The sequence below is a fragment of the Tachyglossus aculeatus genome, chromosome 4 (genome assembly GCF_015852505.1).
Source record: "Tachyglossus aculeatus isolate mTacAcu1 chromosome 4, mTacAcu1.pri, whole genome shotgun sequence".
Lineage (NCBI taxonomy): Eukaryota > Metazoa > Chordata > Mammalia > Monotremata > Tachyglossidae > Tachyglossus > Tachyglossus aculeatus.
This window is the reverse complement of record NC_052069.1, coordinates 4277325-4284375: the sequence shown is the minus strand read 5'-3', so window position 1 is coordinate 4284375 and position 7051 is coordinate 4277325. Positions and strand designations below refer to the sequence as shown.

The window sequence follows — 7051 nt, the reverse complement described above, 5'->3', positions numbered from 1 at the left end:
AGTCAAAGGTCATGGGTTCTGATCCCGGTTCCGCCAATTGTCAGCTGTGTGACTTTGGGCAAGTCACTTAACTTCTCTGTGCCTCAGTTCTCTCCTCTGTAAAATGGGGATTAAGACTGTGAGCCCCCCATGGGACAACCTGATCACCTTGTAACCTCTCCAGTGCTTAGAACAGTGCTTTGCACATAGTAAGCGCTTAATAAATGTCATCATTATTATTATTATAAGCACTGCTCTAGGCACTGGGGTAGATACAAGGTAATCAGGTTGTCCCACGTGGGCATCACAGTCTTCATCTCCATTTTACAGATGAGGTAACCGAGGCCCAGAGATGTTAAGTGACTTGCCCAAGATCACACAGGATAAATGTGGATTAGAACCCGGGTCCTTTTGACTCCCAGGCCGGTGCTACTTCTCAGTGAGAAAACTGTGGGATCACCTGGGGTCTTGCTTGGGCAGTTCCTGGGGTTCAGAAGTTTGATTTTAAAAGAAGGTGGAGGCTAGTCCTCTCAGCTGTCCGATTATTGATGCCTGGTTTATTTATTTTACTTGTACATATCTATTCTATTTATTTTATTTTGTTAATATGTTTTGCTTAGTTCTCTGCCTGCCACTTCTAGACTGTGAGCCCACTGTTGGGTAGGGACCATCTCTATATGTTGCCAACTTGTACTTCCCAAGCACTTAGTACAGTGCTCTGCACACAGTAAGCGCTCAATAAATATGATTGATTGACTGGTGAAACACATCGTTGACTCCCAAAACCCGAGAATGGGAACATTTCTGTGGTCCTGCACCACAACAAATGCCATCATTATTATTATTATTACCCGGGAGCATGGATTGCCTTCTCTGAAGATTCACCTGACATCCTTTCAGTTCCAACTCCAAAATTCCTTCATTCATTCATTCAGTAGTATTTATTGAGCGCTTCTGTGTGCAGAGCACTGTAGTAAGCGCTTGGAAAGTACAGTTCGGCAACAGATAGAGACAATAATAATAATAAGAATAATGATGGTATTTGTTAAGCGCTTACTATGTGCAAAGCACTGTTCTAAGCACTGGGGGGATGCAAGGTGATCAGGTTGTCCCACGGGGGGCTCACAGTCCTAATCCCCATTTTCCAGATGAGGTAACTGAGGCACAGAGAAGTGAAGTGACTTGCCTAAAGTCACACAGCTGACAAGTGGCGGAGCCGGGATTTGAACCCATGACCTCTGACTCCAAAGCCCAGGCTCTTTCCACTGAGCCATGCTGCTGTTGGACAATCCCTGTCCAACAATGGGCTCACAGTCTAGAAGGGGGAGACAGGCAACAAAACAAAACAAGTAGACAGGCTTCAATAGCATCAAAATAGATAAATAGAATTATAGCTATATACACCTCAATAAAATAAATAGAATAATAAATATGTGCATACATATACAAGTGCTGTGGGGCTGGGCGGGAGGAAGAGCAAAGGGAGCAAGTCAGGGCGATGCAGAAGGGAGTGGGAGATGAGGAAAGGGGGGGGGTCAGTGTGGGAAGGCCTCCTGGAGGAGGTGAGCTCTCAGTAGGGCTTTGAAGGGAGGAAGAGAGCTAACTTGGTGGATTTGTGGAGGGAGGGCATTCCAGGCCAGAGGTAGTATGTGGGGGTCGACGGTGGGACAGGCGAGAACGAGGCCCAGGGAGGAGGTGAGCGGCGGCAGAGGAGCGGAGGGTGTGGACTCGGATGGCGAAGGAAAGAAGGGAGATGAGGTAGGAGGGGGTGAGGGAATGGAGAGCCTTGAAGCCGAGAGTGAGGAGTTTTTGCTTGATTCGTAGGTTGACAGGCAGCCACAGGAGATATTTGAGGAAGGGAGTAACATGCCCAGATAATTCTCTATTCCTGAAAAGTGTTCAACTAATTCATGTGAATCGAAGGGATTAGTGGCAGGTAACAGTCTGGCTGGTTGACAGCGAGCTCTTCGGTTTCCTGGCACTGATGACAATCTCAACGTCCAGTGCCCAGACTTGCCCAGTTTACGAGACGATATGACTGGGAAGTGGTCATGGAGGGAGAATCCCAACATGATATGTTCATTTTGGGGAAGTACCAAGAATCCTCCCTGCCTTTCCCAGGGCTCAATTTGCTTGTATCTAATCCAGCGCTTAGTACAGAGCCTGACACACAGTAAGCACTTGACAAATATTACGATAATTACAAATAGAAGAAGCAGCATGCCTTAGCAGCTCAGTTACCTCATCTGTAAAATGGGGATTAAGACTGTGAGCCCCATGTGGGACAACCTGAGCGGAAAGAGCCCGGGCTTGGGGGTCAGAGTCGTGGGTTCTAATCCCCGCTCTGCTGCTTTACAGCTGTGTGACTTTGGGCAAGTCACTTCACTTCTCTGTGCCTCAGTTACCTTATGTGCAAAATGGGGATTAAGACTGTGAGCCCCGCGTAGGACAATCTGCTGACCTTTTATCTACCCCAGCACTTGGAACAGTGTTTGGCACATAGTAAGTGCTTAACAAATACCATTATTATTATTATTATTATAGTAAGTTCTTAACAAATACCATAATAATAATAATAATAATAATAACACCTACTGTGTGCAGAGTACTGTACTATGTCTCTTGGGGAGGACACAATTGTTAGTAAACTGCATCCTTTTTTTGTAGTATTTGTTAAGCATTTACTATGTGCCAGTCACTGTACTAAACACTGGGTAAATACAAGATAATTATTTTGGACACCGTCCATGTCCCACATGGGGCTCAGAGATTTTCATCTCCATTTTCCAGATGAGGTAACTGAGGCTCAGAGGAAGTGAAGTGACTTACCCAAGGTCAAAAAGCAGACAAGTGGTGGAGTCAGGATTAGAACCCAGGTCCTTCTGACTCCTAGGCCTGTGCTCTATCCACTAGGCCTTGCTGCTTCTCTTTCCTGAAGTACCTTACAGTCTGATTGGAAAGACAGACACTAACACAATTTGCAGATTGGAGAAGCAGCATGACCCTGGAAGTCAGAAGGGCTTGGGTTCTAATTCTGCCTCCGCCACTTCTCTGTTGTGTTACCTTGGGCAAGTCACTTCACCCCTCTGGGACTCTGTTACCTCATCTGGAAAATGAGGATTAAGACAATGAGCTCATGTGTGTGGGACAGGGACTGTGCCCAACCTGATTAGTTTATATTTACCCCAGCGCTTACTACAGTGTCTGGCACATAGTAAGTGCTTAATAAACACCATTAAAAAAATGGAGGAAGAAAGTAAGAGGATATGGGCCTTAGTGAGATTCCTGTTTGCCTATGGTGAATTATAAAGACCTTACGGAGAAGGAAAAGGGGAGATCATTTTTTCAGGGGCAATTGATCTCCAACTGTGTCAGGGCTTTTATGTTTACACACTTCAGAAATGTCTTCAGTTAGGATTAAACCGAGCCTGCCATTAGAGACATCTGAGAGTTATGTTATCATGAGCATGCTATTCGATCCTAAGTACAGTTACAAAAGACAATTTTCTCAGGGTCTAAATCATACTTCTTCATCTGACATGAAGCTAAATTGAAGAAAGCCAGGATTAATCTAGATTGACATGTATTACCTTTTTTTTTTAAAAAAAAAGGTGAGTTGTGTTTCTGTCTTACTGTGACTTTTGAAAGAGTAAGGGCCAGGTTGAGAAGTTAAAGAACATCCCCCTCTCCATCCCCCCCATCTCACCTCCTTCCCTTCCCCACAGCACCTGTATATATGTATATATGTTTGTACATATGTATTACTCAATTTATTTATTTATTTATTTTACTTGTACGTATCTATTCTATTTATTTTATTTTGTTAGTATGTTTGGTTTTGTTCTCTGTCTCCTCCTTTTAGACTGTGAGCCCACTGTTGGGTAGGGACTGTCTCTATATGTTGCCAATTTGTACTTCCCAAGCGCTTAGTACAGTGCTCTGCACACAGTAAGTGCTCAATAAATACGATTGATTGATTGATTGATTGATTGATTGATTGATTGATCCAACCATAATAATTTTATTGTTAAGCACTTACTGTGTGCCAAGCACTGTTCTAAGCCCTGGGGTAGAGAAGGGGTGGAAGCAGTGTGGCTTAGTGGCAAGAGCCTGGGCTTGGGAGTCAGAGGACATGGGTTCTAATCCCACCTCTGTCACTCGTCTACTGTATGACCTTGGGCAAGCCACTTCTCTGTGCCTCAGCAACCTCATCTGTAAAATGGGGATTGAGACTGTGAGCCTCACGTGGGACAACCTGATTACCTCTATCTACCCCAGTGCTTAAAACAGCACCTTGGCACATAGTAAGTTCCTAACAAATATGGGGGCTCATACTCTTAATACCCATTTTTTACAGGTGAGGTAACTGAGGCCTAGAGAAGTGAAGTGACTTGCCCAGCATCATACAACAGACAAGTGGAAGAGCCAGGATTAGAATAAAAATAATAATAATGGCATTTATTAAGCACTTACTATGTGCAAAGCACTGTTCTAAGCACTGGGGGAGATACAAGGTGATCAGGTTGTCCCACGGGGGGCTCACACTCTTCATCCCCATTTTCCAGATGAGGGAACTGAGGCACAGAGAAGTAAAGTGACTTGCCCAAGGTCATACAGTAGACGAGTGACAGAGGTGGGATTAGAACCCATGTCCTGTGACTCCAAAACCCAGGCTCTTTCCACTGAGCCACGCTGCTTCTCTATTTATGGCACCCAGTATTCCCAGGTGGTCTCCTGTCCAAGTACTAACCAGGCCCAACCCTGCTTAGCTTCCGAGATCAGACGAGATCGGGCGCGTTCAGGGTGGTATGGCCGTGAAATACAGGTCCCTCTGATTACCTCTGAGAGAAGCAGCATGGCTCAGTGGAAAGAGCATGGGCTTTGGAGTCAGAGGTCATAGGTTCAAATCCCAGCTCCGCCACTTGTCAGCTGTGTGACTTTGGGCAAGTCATTTAACTTCTCTGGGCCTCAGTTCCCTCATCTGTAAAATGGGGATTAAGACGGTGAGCCCCCTGTGGGACAACCTGATCACCTTGTATCTCCCCAGTGCTTAGAACAGTGCTTTGCACATAGTAAGCACTTAACAAATACCATCATCATTATTATTATTATTACCAGGCCCAGTCTCTAGCCACTAGGCTGCATCTCCCCACTTATATTCATAGATGGTGAGCCCTTCCACCATTAGATTCCTGTCTAATTCACACCTGGTCACTCTTTCCCAGTGCTTAGTACAGTGCTGTATGCACAGTAAAAGCTTAATAACTAATAATAATAATAATAATAGCATTTATTAAGTGCTTACTATGTGTAAAGCACTTTTCTAAGCACTGGGGAGGTTACAAGGTGATCAGGTTGTCCCATGGGGGGCTCACAGTCTCAGTCCCCATTTTACAGGTGAGGTAACTGAAGCCCAGAGAAGCTAAGTGACTTGCCCAAAGTCACACAGCTGACAATTGGTGGAGCCGGATTTTGAACCCATGACCTCTGACTCCAAAGCCCTAGCTGTTTCCACTGACCCACGCTTCTTCTCTACTACTACTGCGAGAAGTAGCATGGCATCGTGGATGCAGCACAGGCTTGGGAGTCATGAGGTCATGGATTATAATCTTGGCTCTTCCACTTGTCTGCTGTGTGACCTTGGACAAGTCACTTCACTTCCAGGGCCTCAGTTCCCTCATCTGTCAAATGGGGATGGAAACTATGATCCCCATGTGAGACAGGGACTGCTTCGCTTGTATCTTCCCCAGTGTTCAGCACAAAGCAAGCGTTAACAAATACCACAATTATTATTATTATTTCTACTAAAGAGACAGGACTCTTTTAAAGTTCCAAGTAATAGTGCTATCAACTGGGCTCTGCTTTTTCAAGCTCATAAATACACAAATCACAAACGTAAGGGCAGAGCTCGCTTTCCCAACATCAGGTGATATTAGAGCTCAAGAATTAGCATGAGGAAGTTAGTGTTTTGTGTTTTCTTATTTCCTTCTCAGAAGGAAAGGGTGAAGGAGAATGACTGCCCAATTATAAACTGTGCTGTCTTTAGATGAAAGACCCTTTTTGTGTTGTTCTTCAACCTCTTATTTGGGCTGTCAACAGCAGTTTGACAAAGAATGTTTCTGAAGATGACCTGGTTTTTTTTTTTCAAGATGCTAACCTTTATTGGGTATCATCTAAATGTGGGAGGCAATAATCTATTATTCTGTATACTGCAGTTTGTGTGAGTGGAGTGTTGTCTTTAAAACTGAGAAAATCGCTTGGGGAATTTCTCTAAGTTTCTCTGAGAAAGGTTTCAATAACAATTTTTTAAGGTTATGTAAGGGAAAAAAAGGTCATTGTTCTAAGCTAACACGCCCCCACCCCCAAACACACTTCAGAGGCCGAAGCTAATGATAGCGGTGAATGCTCAATTGTTCAAAAGTTCTAATTGGTTTTGGGTCACTGTCTTTGAAAGAGTTCCCGGGCTCTGGCAATTTTTTCAATTAAATCTTATCAATTAACAACTGACAAAACTTTACGTCTTGTCAAAAATTGTTTGGATTTTTAATAGGGCATATGAACAAGGGAAAAGATTATCTTACATTAGAGGAAGCTCTCCTACATAACACTCACTGAACAGCTTTTTTGTAGTTCCAGATATGCAACTTGAAGCGATCCACTAACTTGGTGAATTTCTCTCACAGATTTTTGAACTGTGTTTTAGTCAAGCTGAATCAGAGATAGTCACTGGCCACAGAAAATAAAATTAATTAGGCAGAATTTTGTGGTTGTAAGGAGGGTTTTTTTAAGTTTGTTTCATAGGGGGCGGTTATCCTAAGCACAGCTTGTCCATGTGGTTTCTGTCTTTGCCCCTGTTTGGTTCAGAAGTATTATTTTTAGGTGTCAAAGATGCTTACATGACTGCCTTTTTGCTGGATATTTGAAGTCCAGATCATTAAATGTCCCCTGCCAATTTCAGAGGTGATGTTCTGCGACCAATCAGACCTCCTTTCTACGTGTATCCATGCCACATGAGTACTTACATTCTAGGTCAGTTACTTGGCTTATAACAAAACTGATGATTTTCTCTTCA

At 43.8% G+C, this 7051-nt stretch overlaps 1 pseudogene; it reads right to left on the bottom strand.

Annotated features, from left to right (window-relative positions):
- Nucleotides 1-4680: 4680 nt before the first annotated feature.
- Nucleotides 4681-4799, bottom strand: LOC119927689 (annotated as a pseudogene).
- Between the last annotated feature and the right edge of the window lie 2252 nt (nucleotides 4800-7051).